Below are 17,948 nucleotides of genomic sequence, written 5' to 3'. Positions count from 1 at the left end.
ATGGGTTTCACATCCAAGGAATCCCCCTGCTGTAGGTGTCACAGCCGCACCAGGGGATAGCGGGCAGCGCACTTTTTATGCGGAAAAGCGTGGCCAAATGCATTTTTTTCTGCCTGCCACCCGCTTTGGTCACACATTTTTGAATGCATGCGTTTTGAGCACAAAAATTTGCGCGTTAAAACACCTGTGGGACTAAGCCCTAACGGGCTCATCAGAGTGCTGTCCCTGCTATCTAGCTGAAGACAGGCTCAATATAAAGACTCTGCACCCATCTCCAGCTAACAAGAAGTAATAGCGCTTAAATGAGTGCTTCAGCTGCTTTATTCTAGCAATCAGTGGGGTCTCAGCATCTGCACCCCCAGTGATCAAAACTTTTTGCGTGTCCCTATGATGTGTCCGTAATTTTTAGAAAACGCCCTTCTTTATGTGACATAAATGTGAGACCTTATAAATGGATTCCTATAACTTTTCTTTCCTTTGATTCGCATTTAGAACTTTGGAGAGTCATGTTATTCTAGTGACCAGTGTAATACCAGGTGTTGCCACATTTCTCAAGACTCTGAGTTTTCTGGTATGTGTACAGAAAACGCGAAGAAATGTTTGGGTCAGGTGAGTACCTGTTACTAGAGATGAGCGAACGTGTTCTTCCGAGCTTGATATTCGTGCGAATATTAGGGTGTTCGGGATGTTCGTTATTCGTGACGAACACCATGTGGTGTTCTGGTTACTTTCACTTCCTTCCCTGAGACGTTAGCGCGCTTTTCTGGCCAATTGAAAGACAGGGAAGGCATTACAACTTCCCCCTGTGACGTTCAAGCCCTATACCACCCCCCTGCTGTGAGTGGCTGGCGAGATCAGGTGTTCGCCTAATATAAAAGTCGGCCCCTCCCGCGGCTCGCCTCAGATGCGGTGTGAGTTAGATGAGGGACAGTGCTGTTTATACCGGAGCTGCTGTAGGGAAAGAATTGGTAGTTAGTGTAGGCTTCAAGACCCCCCAAAGGTCCTTATTAGGGCCACTGATAGCTGTGTGTTGGCTGCTGTTAGCAGTGGGATTTTTTTTTTTCTCAAAATCGCCTCTGCAGACCGTTGCACCTGGCATTAGGGACAGAAGTGCTGCATAGGCAGGGAGAGTGTTAGGAGTGAGTGTAGCCTTCAAGAACCTCAACGGTCCTTTCTAGGGCCATATTTATCCGTGTGCAGTACTGTCCAGGCTGCTGTTGGCTGTGCTGCATTTTTTTTGGGCTTCTCAAAATCGCCTCTGCAGAGCATTGCACCCTCCATTGATACTGCAGGGAAAGAATTGTATAGGCAGGGCCACAACACAGTTATTATTCATAGAATATACGCAGTGCTGCCTGTTGGTGGGAAAAAACTGAAAACAAATCTATTTGTCCGGCCTCTGTCCGTCCTAAGGGCGGTGGACACGTGTCGGCTGCGTGTGACACCTTTAAAAATCATACGCACCCAGCTACGTTTTACTCCTGGCTTCGCCATTTGCTTTCCTTAATTGGGAAAAAAAATACCTGCTCTGCCACAGTTAATAACTCTGCTACCCTCACGTTCTGTGACACATTAGCAGGAAAACAGCACAGTTATTAAACTTCTCATGTTCATAGAATATACGCAGTGCTGCCTTTTGGTGCCAAAAAACGGAAAATAATTCTATTTGTCCGGCCTCTGTCCGTCCTAAGGGCGGTGGAGACGTGTCGGCTGCGTCTGCAACCTGTAAAAATCATACGCACCCAGCTACGTTTTACTCCTGGCTTCGCCATTTGCTTTCCTTAATTGGGAAAAAAAATACCTGCTCTGCCACAGTTAATAACTCTGCTACCCTCACGTTCTGTGACACATTAGCAGGGACACAGCACAGTTATTAAACTTCTCATGTTCATAGAATATACGCAGTGCTGCCTTTTGGTGCCAAAAAACGGAAAATAATTCTATTTGTCCGGCCTCTGTCCGTCCTAAGGGCGGTGGACACGTGTCGGCTGCGTCTGCAACCTGTAAAAATCATACGCACCCAGCTACGTTTTACTCCTGGCTTCGCCATTTGCTTTCCTTAATTGGGAAAAAAAATACCTGCTCTGCCACAGTTAATAACTCTGCTACCCTCACGTTCTGTGACACATTAGCAGGGACACAGCACAGTTATTAAACTTAGATTATTCATTCACTAGAGGCAGTGGGGCCTTTCATTTTCAAAAAAGGGAAAAAATTATATTTGGCCTGCAGTCTTGCGCCAATTTATTTCCTGCCTGTGAAATCAAATCACTGGTAATACAGCATGCTGAGGGGTAGGGGTAGGCCTAGAGGACGTGGACGCGGCCGAGGACGCGGAGGGCCAAGTCAGGGTGTGGGCACAGGCCAAGCTCCTGATCCAGGTGTGTCGCAGCCGACTGCTGCGCGATTAGGAGAGAGGCACGTTTCTGGCGTCCCCACATTCATCGCCCAATTAATGGGTCCACGCGGGAGACGGTTATTAGAAAATGAGCAGTGTGAGCAGGTCCTGTCCTGGATGGCAGAAAGTGCTTCGAGCAACCTATCGTCTACCCGCAGTTCTGCGCCGTCCACTGCTGCCAATCCGAATCCTCTGACTGCTGCTCCTCCTTCCTCCCAGCCTCCTCACTCCACTACAATAACACCTGCTCAGGAGCGGGAACACTCCCAGGAACTGTTCTCGGGCCCCTGCTTAGATTGGGCAGCAGCGGTTCCTCTCCCACCAGAGGAGTTTATCGTCACTGATGCCCAACCATTCGAAAGTTCCCGGGGTCCGGGGGAAGAGGCTGGGGACTTCCGCCAACTGTCTCAACAACTTTCTGTGGGTGAGGAGGACGATGACGATCAGACACAGTTGTCTTGCAGTGAGGTAGTACTAAGGGCAGTAAGTCCGTGGGAGCAGCGCACAGAGGATTCGGAGGAAGAGCAGCAGGACGATGAGGTGACTGACCCCACCTGGTGTGCAACGCTTACTCAGGAGGACAGGTCTTCAGAGGGGGAGTCAAGGGCATCAGCAGGGCAGGTTGCAAGAGGCAGTGCGGTGGCCAGGGGTAGAGGCAGGGCCAGACCGAATAATCCACCAAGTGTTTCCCAAAGGGCCCCCTCGCGCCATGCCACCCTGCAGAGGCCGAGGTGCTCTAAGGTCTGGCAGTTTTTCACAGAGACACCTGACGACCGACGAACAGTGGTGTGCAACCTTTGTCGCGCAAAGCTCAGCCGGGGAGCCAACACCAACAGCCTCACCACCACCACCATGCGCAGACATATGATGGCCAAGCACCCCGCAAGGTGGGACGAAGGCCGTTCAGCGCCTCCGGTTTGCACCCCTGCCTCTCCCCCTGTGCCCCAACCTGCCACTGAGATGCAACCCCCCTCTCAGGACACAGGCACTACCGTCTCCTGGCCTGCACCCACACCCTCACCTCCGCTATCTTCGGCCCCATCCAGCAGTGTAGCTCAGCGCACCGTCCAGCCGTCGCTTGCGCAACTGTTGGAGCGCAAGCGCAAGTACGCCGCCACGCACCCGCACGCTCAAACGTTAACCGTCCGCATAGCAAAATTCATCAGCCTTGAGATGCTGCCGTATAGGGTTGTGGAAACGGAGTCCTTCAAAAGTATCATGGAGGCGGCGGCCCCGCGCTACTCAGTTCCCAGTCGCCACTACTTTTCCCGATGTGCCGTCCCAGCCCTGCACGACCACGTCTCCCGCAACATTGTACGCGCCCTCACCAACGCGGTTACTGCCACGGTCCACTTAACTACGGACACGTGGACAAGCACAGGCGGGCAGGGCCACTACATCTCCCTGACGGCACATTGGGTGAATTTAGTGGAGGCTGGGACAGAGTCAGAGCCCGGGACCGCTCACGTCCTACCCACCCCCAGAATTGCGGGCCCCAGCTCTGTGGTGGTATCTGCGGAGGTGTATGCTTCCTCCACTAAAGCACCCTCCTCCTCCTCCTCCTCCTCCTCCTCTGTCTCGCAATCAAGATGTGTTAGCAGCAGCATGTCGCCAGCAGTCGGTGTCGCGCGGTGTGGCAGCACAGCGGTGGGCAAGCGTCAGCAGGCCGTGCTGAAACTACTCAGCTTAGGCGATAAGAGGCACACGGCCCACGAACTGCTGCAGGGTCTGACACAGCAGACCGACCGCTGGCTTGCGCCGCTGAGCCTCCAACCGGGCATGGTCGTGTGTGACAACGGCCGTAACCTGGTGGCGGCTCTGCAGCTCGGCAGCCTCACGCACGTGCCATGCCTGGCCCACGTCTTTAATTTGGTGGTTCAGCGCTTTCTGAAAAGCTACCCACGCTTGTCAGACCTGCTCGTAAAGGCGCGCCGGCTCTGCGCACATTTTCGCAAGTCCCACACGGACGCTGCCACCCAGCGCACCCTGCAACATCACTTTAAGCTGCCAGTGCACCGACTGCTGGGCGACGTGCCCACACGGTGGAACTCTACGCTCCACATGTTGGCCAGGCTCTATGAACAACGTAGAGCTATAGTCGAATACCAACTCCAACATGGGCGGCGCAGTGGGAGTCAGCCTCCTCAATTCCTTTCAGAGGAGTGGGCCTGGTTGGCAGACATCTGCCATGTCCTTGGTAATTTTGAGGAGTCTACCCAGGTGGTGAGCGGCGATGCTACAATCATTAGCGTCACCATTCCTCTGCAAACCATAAAGGCAGCTGCTTTGCGCTCGGAAACGGGGGCGGGGGAAGACAGTATGCCGCTGGATAGTCAGGGCACCCTCCTGTCTATTTCTCAGCGCGTACAGGAGGAGGAGGAGGAGCATGAGGAGGATGAGGAGGAGGGGGAAGAGACAGCTTGGGCCGCTGCTGACGGTACACCGGCTGATTGCCTGTCATCCTTTCAGCGTGTATGGCCTGAGGAGGAGGAGGAGGAGGAGGAGGAGGATCCTGAAAGTGATCTTCCTAGTGAAGACAGCCATGTGTTGCGTACAGGTACCCTGGCACACATGGCTGACTTCATGTTAGGATGCCTTTCTCGTGACCCTCGCGTTGCACGCATTCTGGCCACGACGGATTACTGGGTGTACACACTGCTCGATCCACGGTATAAGGAGAACCTGCCCACTCTGATTCCCGAAGAGGAAAGGGGTTCGAGAGTGTTGCTATACCACAGGACCCTTGCGGACAAGCTGATGGTAAAATTCCCAGCCGACAGCGCTAGTGGCAGAAGGCGCAGTACCGAGGGCAAGGTAGCAGGGGATGTGCGTAGATCGAGCAGCATGTACATCCCAGGCAGTGCAACAGTCTTTAAGGGCCTGGCCAGCTTTATGGCTCCCCACCAAGACTGTGTCACCGCTCCCCAGTCACGGCTGAGTCGGCGGGAGCACTGTAAAAGGATGGTGAGGGAGTACGTAGCGGATCGCACGACCATCCTTGGTGACGCCTCTGCCCCCTACAACTACTGGGTGTCGAAGCTGGACACGTGGCCTGAACTAGCGCTGTATGCCCTGGAGGTGCTTGCTTGTCCTGCGGCTAGCGTCTTGTCGGAGAGGGTGTTTAGTGCGGCTGGGGGAATCATCACAGATAAGCGTAGCCGCTTGTCAACCGACAGTGCCGACAGGCTAACACTCATCAAGATGAACAAAGGCTGGATTTCCCCAGACTTCTGTTCTCCACCAGCGGACAGCAGCAATACGTAAGCAATACGTAGGCTGCACCCGCGGATGGAAGCTACGTTCTCTCTCACCATCCAAAACGGGGACATTTCTGCTTCATCAATCTGTGTCTAATATTCCTCCTCCTCCTCCTCCTGCTCCTCCTCCTGAAACCTCACGTAATCACGCTGAACGGGCAATTTTTCTTAGGGCCACAAGGCTCACTCAAATAATTTTTCTGAACAATTTTTATAAGTTTCAATGCGCTTAAAAGCGTTGGAACTTTAACTTGAACCAATTTTTCGTTACACTGGGCTGCCTCCAGGCCTAGTTACCACTTAAGCCACATTAACCAAAGCGATTAATGGGTTTCACCTGCCCTCTTGGCTGGCCATGGCCAATTTTTGGGATGTACATTAGTACTGTTGATACAGCAATTTTTGTGGGCCCTCGCCTACAGTGTAATCAAATTATTTTTTAGCCCACCTGCATTCCAGCTGACGTTACCTCAGCTGTGTTGGGCAATGCAATGGGATATTTTTGTGTACCGCCGGTGGGTTCCAGGGAGCCACCCATGCTGTAGGTGCACACAGAGTTTTTAATACATCTGTACACTTCTAAAGAACCCCAGTCTGACTGGGGCATGCAGTGTGGGCCGAAGCCCACCTGCATTACGCACGACATTACTACCTCAGCTGTGTTGGGCAATGCAATGGGATATTTCTATGTACCGCCGGTGGCTTCCTGGCACCCACCCAGGCAGTGGGTCCACAGGGAGTTTAACCTACATGTGTCCACTTCTAAAGAACCCCAGTCTGACTGGGGCATGCAGTGTGGGCCGAAGCCCACCTGCATTACGCACGACATTACTACCTCAGCTGTGTTGGGCAATGCAATGGGATATTTTTGTGTACCGCCGGTGGGTTCCAGGGAGCCACCCATGCTGTAGGTGCACACGGAGTTTTTAATACATCTGTACACTTCTAAAGAACCCCAGTCTGACTGGGGCATCCAGTGTGGGCCGAAGCCCACCTGCATTACGCACGACATTACTACCTCAGCTGTGTTGGGCAATGCAATGGGATATTTCTATGTACCGCCGGTGGCTTTCTGGCACCCACCCAGGCAGTGGGTCCACAGGGAGTGTAACCTACATGTGTCCACTTGTAAAGAACCCCGGTCAGACTGGGGCATGCAGTGTGGGCCGAAGCCCACCTGCATTAAGCACGACATTACTACCTCAGCTGTGTTGGGCAATGCAATGGGATATTTTTATGTACCGCCGGTGGCTTCCTGGCACCCACCCATGCTGTCAGTCCACAGGGACTTCACAATAGGGAGTTGTACCTGCCTGTGTCTATGAATTAAAAAGCCCCGTCTAACTGGGGCATGCAGACACCTTGACAGAATGAATAGTGTGTGGCACATAGGTTCCCCATTGCTATGCCTACGTGTGCAGCTCCTGATGGCGGTGGCACAGGATTCTATTTCTCATTGCTTCTGTACAGCATTGTGGGCTATCGCCCCGCCCCTTTTAAAGAGGGTCGCTGCCTAGCCGTGCCAACCCTCTGCAGTGTGTGCCTGCGGTTCCTCCTCATGGCAGACGCACTTCTAAATAGACATGAGTGTGGCGTGGCATGAGGGCAGCTGAAGGCTGCGCAGGGACACTTTGGTGTGCGCTGTGGGGGGGAGGGGGGCGGTTGGTCAGCATGTAACCCAGGAGAAGTGGCAGCGGAGTGTCATCCAGGCAGTGATTGTGCTTTGTTGTAGCTAGTGTGGTGCTTAGCAAAGGTATGCCATGCTAATGAGGGCTTTTCAGAAGTAAAAGTTGTTGGGAGGGGGGGGGGGGCACTCTTGCCGGTATTGTGGCTTAATAGTGGGACCTGTGAACTTGAGATGCAGCCCAACATGTAGCCCCTCGCCTGCCCTATCCGTTTCTGTGTCATTCCCATCACTTTCTTGAATTGCCCAGATTTTCACACATGAAAACTTTAGCGAGCATCGGCGAAATACAAAAATGTTCTGGTCGCCCATTGACTTCAATGGGGTTCGTTACTCGAAACGAACCCTCGAGCATCGCGGGAAGTTCGTTCCGAATAACGAACACCCGAACATTTTGGTGTTCGCTCATCTCTACCTGTTACATAACACACAATACCTTTCAATGTACACTAATAGCAGCGCTACAATGCCACCCATAGTCATATAAAGCACAAATATAATGCAGTTCAGACCTAATACAATGCTTAATAATCAAGAGCCACTCATGGCAGACATTTTCTGAACAGCAATTTGCATGTAGATTTTAATGCTCATTTTGACTGCAGATTCCACTATTGTATTGAATACATCCACATGAGCACACTGCGATTTTAAAATCCGCAGCCTGGCTATTTTCTGCTGCTTATTTCTTCTGTTGTGAGTTAGTGGAGTTTGATTAGCCCCATTCACTTACACTGTACATTGTCGCAGAATTTCCGCATGCCATTCTCAACAATTCTACCAAGGGGGAAACTAGATGCACCTTGTTCCTACAATCAGTAAACTAGAAAAATCTGTTACGTCCTAAGGGCTCCCACCCACTAGCGTTTTTTTACTGCGAAATTCGCAGCGTTTTTTTTTTCTGCAGGGGTCTTTGGGCTATGGGAGTTGTAAAGCTAAAACCGCGATTGCGCAAAATCGCGATTTCGCGGTAAATCGCGATTTTGCGCGATCGCGATTTTAACAATACAAGTCCCATAGACCCCCTGTAGAAAAAAAAAACGTGCGAATTTCGCAGTGAAAAAAAACGCTAGTGGGTGGGAGCCCTAAGGCTGGATTCACACAAACGTATATCGGCTCGGTTTTCACGTTCACGCCGAGCCGATATACGTTGTCTTCATCTGCAGGGGGGGGGAGGATGGAAGAGCCAGGAGCAGGAACTGAGCTCCTGCCCCCTCTCTGCCTCCTCTCCGCCCCTCTGCACTATTTGCAATGGGGAGAGGCGGGACGGGGAGGGGCTAATTCTCAAAACTTAGCCCCGTCCGGCCTCCTTTAATTGCAAATAGTGCAGAGGGGCAGAGAGGGGGTGGAGAGGAGGCAGAGAGGGGGCGGGAGCTCAGTTCCTGCTCCTGACTCTTCTATCCTCCTCCCCCTGCAGACAAGCACACTGTATATCGGCTCGGCATGAAAACCGAGACGATATACGTTTGTGTGAATCCAGCCTAAGGCAATGAAAAAACACACGCTTTATTCTTCCAAAATGTGACTTTTCGACCATGACAAAGACCTCAAGAAGTCAAAACGTCACATTTTTTGGATATGGATGAATAAAGATAACAATATTAAATATGCACCATATATGATGCCATCTTTCTAAATTATTCTTTGGTCTTTATTGGAGTTGGGGCTCAGATTCCTTGGTGGTTTGGCATATGAAGATTTGCATGCCTCACCCTTTTGGGTTAATCTATTTGTGTGCTGTTGACAAAAATTTTTACTTTGCATCTGACTAAATCATAGTAATGTGACTCCCATGAAAAATGGTTGGTCCTTCTCCTGCCACCCGGCCTCAATCAAGGCCAGTCGAGTCAGACCTTGACCTGCTGCCTGATTCCCATGTGCACTGTAATAGACTGAGCACTTGCTTTGTGGTAGGTCGAGCTGCAGTCCATATGGTCACATTGTGTTTCTTTTTGAGGCCTAATGGATAAATGAATGGTCAATTATTTACCGTATATGTTTGTTTGAAAAATAAGAACTGAGAATGTAATACTGGCAATAACTGTAGGCTCATGGCAGCGATGATCTGGTCTGACATCTATTGTTTTATCTTGCATACAAAGAATTTAAAGCGGTTTTCCAATTTGCACACAACTTGCCTTCAATAGGGCTGCATGTAGTAATATAATAAACTGAGCATTACTTACCACTCTGCTGCGACCAGGATCCAGCACTGCAGCCCCGCTGTGGTCCCAGTGTTTGTAACAGCTGACATCACCTGGAGTTAGGTGACCATTGCAGCCAATTAGAGGCTTCAGTATCACTGCTCATTCTCTTGACATCAGTGCTTGCATGCTTAGCACCATGAGTTTGGAAACGTGACGCTGACTTCTGGTGATGTCCCTACATCATCATCAGTTTTATTTGTGTAACAACAGGTGGTGGATTTAACCACTACCTCCCCTGCAAGTACCAACCCCTCAATATACTATAAATATTACCTTGATGGTTGTGATTTTTTTTTTTTGGCCCAACTATCATGCCACAAAAAGAAAGGGACAAAGAGTGATGAAGTCAGACATAGAGGACTCTCAGGATGAGGTGCAGGTTATTAACCTTTAATTTCACATACTTGGTGTTGCCCAACATTCTGTATTGAAAAAAGGTTTATTAATTTCACATACGACAAAAAGTTTCACACTTCGATTTGCTCAAAGATATCCATATTTGTCCTTGTAATTGGATAGGTGGCGCTCACTGATCAGATGTCCACAGGCATCCTTATGGTTAGAGATGAGGCAGTGTAAATGTTCCTCTTGATAACGTAGAAGGAAGATGTACCCAAATTTATACAGACAATGGTAGTACTGTAGAGCAGCTTGAGGAGGCTCCAATCATGTAAATGGTGGAGTAAATATAAACAAAGAAAAAAAAAGAAGAGTAAAAGTCCTTCATCAGGTACTTGATGAAGGCCAAACGATTGTAAGGCCGAAACGCGTCTACTATCATTCAATAAATCGTGGAACTAACCGCTGTTGCCGACGGTAATTTGACATGCTGGCTGGGATTGGGGGCGCCTGAGCACAGACGCCTCCGTGAAGTAAGTTATCTGCTATTCCATCCCTACATCTCCCATCATTTTGTACCCTTATTTGAGCGCTGAGGACTTTTTCTCTTCTTTTTTTTTTCTTTGTTCATATTTGTCCTCGAAAACTGGTCCTTCATAAATGCTATTCATCCAAATTCTTAAATTCTACTCTTACATCTCCCAATGACTTGGAATCTCTGAAGATGCTACAGCATACCTCGAGGGAAAAGGAAATGAGTGCTGTAGAGATGCAGGGCTCCTTTACCAAGCTTTACCCCGAGACAAAAAACCCCCGACTTTTGCTCAGTTTGACAGCCTTGATGAATTCATGCGTTTGGTAACAAAGGACATTCTGAAATTTTAAGCCTCATAGAAGTAAAATTTATTCCAATTTAAAATCTCAAGAAGTGATAGCCCTGGAGGACCTAAAATAAAATATATGACAAAGGAGATATTATAGTGATTATGAACTAGATTATATTGTAACAGCTGTCAAAGACAAGCGGCCGTATTGAACCCTGTCTGGCAATCCCACAAGGCAGTTCATCAAAAACTTCAGGTCAATCCTTACAGAGGAACATTTATTATCTTTAGATGAATTTAAATTTATCTTCAATAAAAATCCTACTACTGCTACCACTGGTGTAACTATAGAGGATGCAGGAGATACGGTTGCACCCGGGCCCAGGAGCCTTTGGGAGCCCAAGAGGCCTCTCTTCTCCATATAGAGAGCCCAGTACTATGAATAAAGCATTATAGTTGGGGGCCCTGTTACAGGTTTTGCATTGGGGCCAAGGAGCTTCAAGTTACACCTCTGCATTATAGAGTTAAGAGAAGTTGGGGGGCCCCAGGATAAACTTTTGCACCCAGGCCCATGAGCCTTTAGCTACACCCTTGACTGCTACGTTGTATGCGCTGCCAAAAATGCATAAAAAACAATGCCCACTTAGGCTGCTCAATAATTTCAGGTAATAATTGCAGAGTGAAGGCCACTACCTAATATTGACACACTCTTAAGACCATTTGTAACAAAACTGCCTTCTTACCTCCAAAACATGAAAGACACTAATAACAGAGTACATAAAATATCTATATCAGAAAACATCATTTTGCAGCCATTGACGTGGAGTGACAGCATTCAAATAACAGGCAAGATCTGAGCCTGAAGGCTACTGATTATTTTCTGTCCACATGAGTCGAGATGAGCAAGCACCAAAATGCTCGGGTGCTCGGTACTCAAGTTGAACTTTTCGTAATGCTCGAGAGCTCGTTTCGAGTAACGAACCCCATAGAAGTCCATGGGCGACTTGAGCATTTTTGTGTGGGACCGATGCTCCGCATAGGGGATGATTTTTGAAACACCTGACAACATAGGGAAGGGCAGGGGCAGCATGCATGGCTGAATTTGAGGCTCCCAGATCCCACTATTAAGCCAAAATGGGGGCAAGAGCCTGGTGGTCACCTCCCTAACTATTTACTTGGGACAGACCCTCATAAGCAAGGCACATGCACTGGCACATCTTAGTTAACCACCACAGTAGCTACAACCAAGGACAATCACCGCCTGCGGGTGACACCGCTGCCTCTTCTCCTGGGTTACACGCTGGTATTGCTGTCCAACCCCCCGCACGACCCTGCATCCACAGAGCACCCAAAATTTTCCCTGCGCAGTGTTCAGCTGGCCTCATGCCACACACTCGCTTCATAGCCACACCACCCCCATGTCGATTTCTAAGTGAGTCTGCGATGAGGAAGAGCCGAAGACACAAACTGCAGAGGGTTGGCAGGGCCGGGCAGCGACCCTCTTTGAAAGTATGGGCGATAACCCACAATGCTGATTACAATTGATAATAAATTATACGATGATCATTCCAATCCCGTGCCACCTCCGTCACAAAATTGTCAGGTATATCTAATGAAAAATAAAAAAGTTCCTGAAAAGTTGTTTTTTAGTTAGATTATCTTTCTTCCTATGTTGTTTATTGTTACACATCTTATCAAAGTCTTTCATCACCCTTTGGTAAAAAAGTTCAATGTATTGGCCAATACATTGATAATCTAACTAAAAAACAAAGAGAGACACTAAAAGAACTAATACAAGATGAGTCTATTGTGATCAGAGGAGCGAATAAAGGGGGAGGCATCATACTTATGGATTATGAACAGTACGATCAAGAGGCACAAAGAATACTAAAAGACGAGAAATATTATAAATTGTTGAAAAATGATCCCACTGTAAACATAACAAAGGAATTCCATAATTTATTACAAGAAGCATATAGGCAGAACTGTATATCCAAAACTGAATATAGATCTATACAAGAGACACCGATTGGAGTACCTTATTTTTACCATACGCCAAAGATCCATAAAAACATCTGGAATCCTCCGGGACGCCCAATAGTAGCGGGCATGGAAGCGATTACTAATAGACTTTCGGAGTATGCTGATCAACAACTCCAAAAGTATGTTAAAAATCTCCCGTCCTATGTTAAAGACTCGGGGCATTTATTAGATATGGTTAAAAATATACAGTGGGAAACATCTTACCAGTGGTTCACGCTTGACGTGGAATCTTTGTACATGAACATAGGACATGGTATAGGGGTCAGAGCAGTGGAACAAATTTTGGAGGAAGATATACTTATGCCATCTGGCCAAAGAGACTTTATCGTGAGGAGTATTCTTTTCATATTACAAAATAATATATTTGCATACAACAATACATTTTACAAACAGGTAACTGGGACCGCTATGGGTACTAAATGTGCCCCTACGTTTGCTAACCTAGTTATGGGGGTTTTCGAAAAGGAGAGATTTCAGGATGAAAGAATAATATTTTATAGGAGATACATTGATGATCTCTTGATAATATGGAATGGCAAGAAAGATGACTTAATTTCATTTATACAAGAACTGGGTAAAAATGAATTTGGATTTAATTTCACTTATACTATAGATCCTAAAAAGCAGTATACTTGGATTTGGAGTTAGAAGCAGATAGAGATAAAATAATAACACGTACCCACTTCAAACCAGTAGACACAAATAGCTATTTGGATTACTATAGTTGCCACCATAAGAAATGGCGAATGAACATCCCTTTTGGGCAACTACAGCGGGTGAAAAGGAATTGTACTAAAAATGAGGACTTTGAAAAACAGGCTATAGTCATAAAAAAGAGATTTCAACAGAAAGGGTACCCTAAGAAAATAATAGAAACTGCATACAAGAAGGCTGGAAGGAAAGAAAATGGAGAAAAAGGTTTTGAAATGAGGAATAAAGAAGGCAATAGCCAGGAATTCAAATCAGCGTTTATCACTAAATATAGTTCCCAACATGGAGAAATAAATAAGATCCTCAAGAATAATTGGTCCATATTGAAGGAGGATCCTTTTCTAATGCAAATAATATCTGACAACCCCCGATGTATATTTAAAAAGAATAAAACCTTAAAAAATGTATTGGCCCCTTTGTGTCCGAGAAGAGAAGGTAACAAGAAAAAAGAGAAAAGTAAACTACAGAACAGCAAGATGGGAGAAGGAGGTGTGCACAGATGTAACGAGAAAAAGTGCAAATGTTGTCATAATATTGAAAATGATAGACAGGAGGTAGAATTAGCAAATGGGGAAAAGATTAAGATAGGACAACATATGACCTGTAGTGTGAAATTGGTGGTATACATGATAGAATGCCACTGTGGTATGAGGTACGTGGACAGGACCATTAATACTCTGAGGGAAAGGGTTAATAAACATCGAAGTAACATTAAGAAGGGATACACCAAACATAGTGTATCCCGCCATTTTTCCACGCACCATAATAAAACTAGTGAAGGACTCAGAGTCACACCCCTGGAATTCATTTATGAAAATTCAGTACAACGTTTACGAGAAAAAGAGATGTACTGGATTTACAGAATGAATACCCTCACCCCAAATGGCTTGAATGAAGTGCTTGAAAAATTATGAGTATAGATTATGAAAGGAGTATAAATGATTGATTATTAATAGAGATGAGCGAGCACCAAAATGCTCGGGTGCTCGTTACTCGGGACGAAATTATCGCGATGCTCGAGGGTTCGTTTCGAGTAACGAACCCCATTGAAGTCAATGGGCAACCCGAGCATTCTTGTATTTCGCCGATGCTCGCTAAGGTTTTCATGTGTGAAAATCTGGGCAATTCAAGAAAGTGATGGGAACGACACAGCAACGGATAGGGCAGGCGAGGGGCTACATGTTGGGCTGCATCTCAAGTTCCCAGGTCCCACTATTAAGCCACAATACCGGCAAGAGTGCCCCCCCCCCCCCCCAACAACTTTTACTTCTGAAAAGCCCTCATTAGCAATGCATACCTTAGCTAAGCACCACACTACCTCCAACAAAGCACAATCACTGCCTGCATGACACTCCGCTGCCACTTCTCCTGGGTTACATGCTGCCCAACCCCCCCGCACGACCCAGTGTCCACAGCGCACACCAAATTGTCCCTGCGCAGCCTTCAGCTGCCCTCATGCCACGCCACACTCATGTCTATTTATAAGTGCGTCTGTCATGAGGAGGAACCGCAGGGACACACTGCAGAGGGTTGGCACGGCTAGGCAGCGACCCTCTTTAAAAGGGGCGGGGCGATAGCCCACAATGCTGTACAGAAGCAATGAGAAATATAATCCTGTGCCACCGCCATCAGGAGCTGTACACGTGGGCATAGCAATGGGGAACCTATGTGCCACACACTATTCATTCTGTCAAGGTGTCTGCATGCCCCAGTCAGACCGGGCTTTTTAATTCACAGACACAGGCAGGTACAACTCCCTATTGTGAAGTCCCTGTGGACCGACAGCATGGGTGGCTCCCTGGAACCCACCGGCGGTACATAAAAATATCCCATTGCATTGCCCAACACAGCTGAGGTAGTAATGTCGTGCTTAATGCAGGTGGGCTTCGGCCCACACTGCATGCCCCAGTCAGACTGGGGTTCTTTACAAGTGGACAGATGTAGTAACAACTCCCTGTGGACCCACAGCATGGCTGGGTGCCAGGAAGCCACCGGCGGTACACAGAAATATCCCATTGCATTGCCCAACACAGCTGAGGTAGTAATGTCGTGCTTAATGCAGGTGGGCTTCGGCCCACACTGCATGCCCCAGTCAGACTGGGGTTCTTTACAAGTGTAAACAGACGCATTTATAATTCCCTGTGGACCCACAGCATGGGTGGGTGCCAGGAAGCCACCGGCGGTACATAGAAATATCCCATTGCATTGCCCAACACAGCTGAGGTAGTAATGTCGTGCTTAATGCAGGTGGGCTTCGGCCCACACTGCATGCCCCAGTCAGACTGGGGTTCTTTACAAGTGGACACATGTAGGTTAAACTCCCTGTGGACCCACAGCATGGGTGGCTCCCTGGAACCCACCGGCGATACACAAAAATATCCCATTGCATTGTCCAACACAGCGGATGTAACGTCAGCTGTAATGCAGGTGGGCTAAAAATTCATTTGATTACACTGTAGGCGAGGGCCCACAAAAATTGCTGTATCAACAGAACTAATGTACATCCAAAAAATTGGCCATGGCCAACCAAGAGGGCAGGTGAAACCCATTAATCGCTTTGGTTAATGTGGCTTAAGTGGTAACTAGGCCTGGAGGCAGCCCAGTTTAACGAAAAATTGGTTCAAGTTAAAGTTTCAACGCTTTTAAGAGCATTGAAACATATAAAAATTGTTTAGAAAAATTATATGAGTGAGCCTTGTGGCCCTAAGAAAAATTGCCCGTTCAGCGTGATTACGTGAGGTTTCAGGAGGAGGAGCAGGAGGAGGAGGAGGAATATTATACACAGATTGATGAAGCAGAAATGTCCCCGTTTTGGATGGTGAGAGAGAACGTAGCTTCCATCCGCGGGTGCAGCCTACGTATTGCTTACGTATCGCTGCTGTCCGCTGGTGGAGAAGAGAAGTCTGGGGAAATCCAGGCTTTGTTCATCTTGATGAGTGTTAGCCTGTGGGCACTGTCGGTTGACAGGCGGGTACGCTTATCTGTGATGATTCCCCCCGGCCACACTAAACACCCTTTCCGACAAGACGCTAGCCGCAGGACAAGCAAGCACCTCCAGGGCATACAGCGCTAGTTCAGGCCACGTGTCCAGCTTCGACACCCAGTAGTTGTAGGGGGCAGAGGCGTCACGGAGGACGGTCGTGCGATCGGCTACGTACTCCCTCACCATCCTTTTACAGTGCTCCCGGCGACTCAGCCTTGACTGGGGAGCAGTGACACAGTCTTGCTGGGGAGCCATAAAGCTGTCCAGGGCCTTAAAGACTGTTGTATTGCCTGCGCTGTACATGCTGCCTGATCTCTGCGCCTCCCCTGCTACCTGGCCCTCGGAACTGCGCCTTCTGCCACTAGCGCTGTCGGATGGGAAGTTTACCATCAGTTTGTCCACCAGCACCCTGTGGTATAGCATCATTCTCGAACCCCTTTCCTCTTCGGGAATGAGAGTGCAAAGGCTCTCCTTATACCGTGGATCGAGCAGTGTGTACACCCAGTAATCCGTAGTGGCCAGAATGCGTGTAACGTGAGGGTCACGAGAAAGGCATCCTAACATGAAGTCAGCCATGTGTGCCAGGGTACCTGTACGCAACACATGGCTGTCTTCACTAGGAAGATCACTTTCAGGATCCTCCTCCTCCTCCTCTTCCTCCTCTTCCTCCTCCTCAGGCCATACACGCTGAAAGGATGACAGGCAAGCAGCATGGGTACCGTCAGCAGTGGGCCAAGCTGTCTCTTCCCCCTCCTCCTCATCCTCCTCATGCTCCTCCTCCTCAACGCGCTGAGATATAGACAGGAGGGTGCTCTGACTATCCAGCGACATACTGTCTTCCCCCGTCTCTGTTTCCGAGCGCAAAGCGTCTGCCTTTATGCTTTGCAGGGAACTTCTCAAGATGCATAGCAGAGGAATGGTGACGCTAATGATTGCAGCATCGCCGCTCACCACCTGGGTAGACTCCTCAAATTTTCCAAGGACCTGGCAGATGGCTGCCAACCAGGGCCACTCTTCTGTAAATAATTGAGGAGGCTGACTCCCACTGCGCCGCGCAAGTTGGAGTTGGTATTCCACTATAGCTCTACGCTGCTCATAGAGTCTGGCCAACATGTGGAGCGTAGAGTTCCACTGTGTGGGCACGTCGCACAGCAGTCGGTGCACTGGCAGATTAAACCTATGTTGCAGTGTCCGCAGGGTGGCAGCGTGCTTGTGGGATTTGCGGAAATGTGCGCAGAGCTGGTGCACCTTTCCGAGCAGGTATGACAAGTGGGGGTAGCTTTTCAGAAAGCGCTGAACCACCAAATTAAAGACATGGGCCAGGCATGGCACGTGCGTGAGGCTGCCGAGCTGCAGAGCCGCCACCAGGTTACGGCCGTTGTCACACACGACCATGCCCGGTTGGAGGCTCAGCGGCGCAAGCCAGTGGTCGGTCTGCTCTGTCAGACCCTGCAGCAGTTCGTGGGCCGTGTGCCTCTTCTCTCCTAAGCTGAGTAGTTTCA

The 17,948-nt window shown here is 48.7% G+C and overlaps 1 long non-coding RNA gene across 1 annotated transcript in view; it reads left to right on the top strand.

Annotated features, from left to right (window-relative positions):
- The first annotated feature begins 544 nt into the window (after nucleotides 1–544).
- LOC136588361 (uncharacterized) overlaps nucleotides 545–17,948 on the top strand; it is a 45,165-nt gene continuing 27,761 nt past the window's right edge. The window contains exon 1 of the long non-coding RNA XR_010787569.1: nucleotides 545–609. This is a non-coding gene — a long non-coding RNA (uncharacterized lncRNA). The remainder of the gene's footprint in view (nucleotides 610–17,948) is intronic.

This window comes from Eleutherodactylus coqui, chromosome 1 (genome assembly GCF_035609145.1).
Source record: "Eleutherodactylus coqui strain aEleCoq1 chromosome 1, aEleCoq1.hap1, whole genome shotgun sequence".
Taxonomy (NCBI): Eukaryota; Metazoa; Chordata; class Amphibia; order Anura; family Eleutherodactylidae; genus Eleutherodactylus; species Eleutherodactylus coqui.
This window is presented reverse-complemented; position numbering and strand designations above follow the sequence as displayed.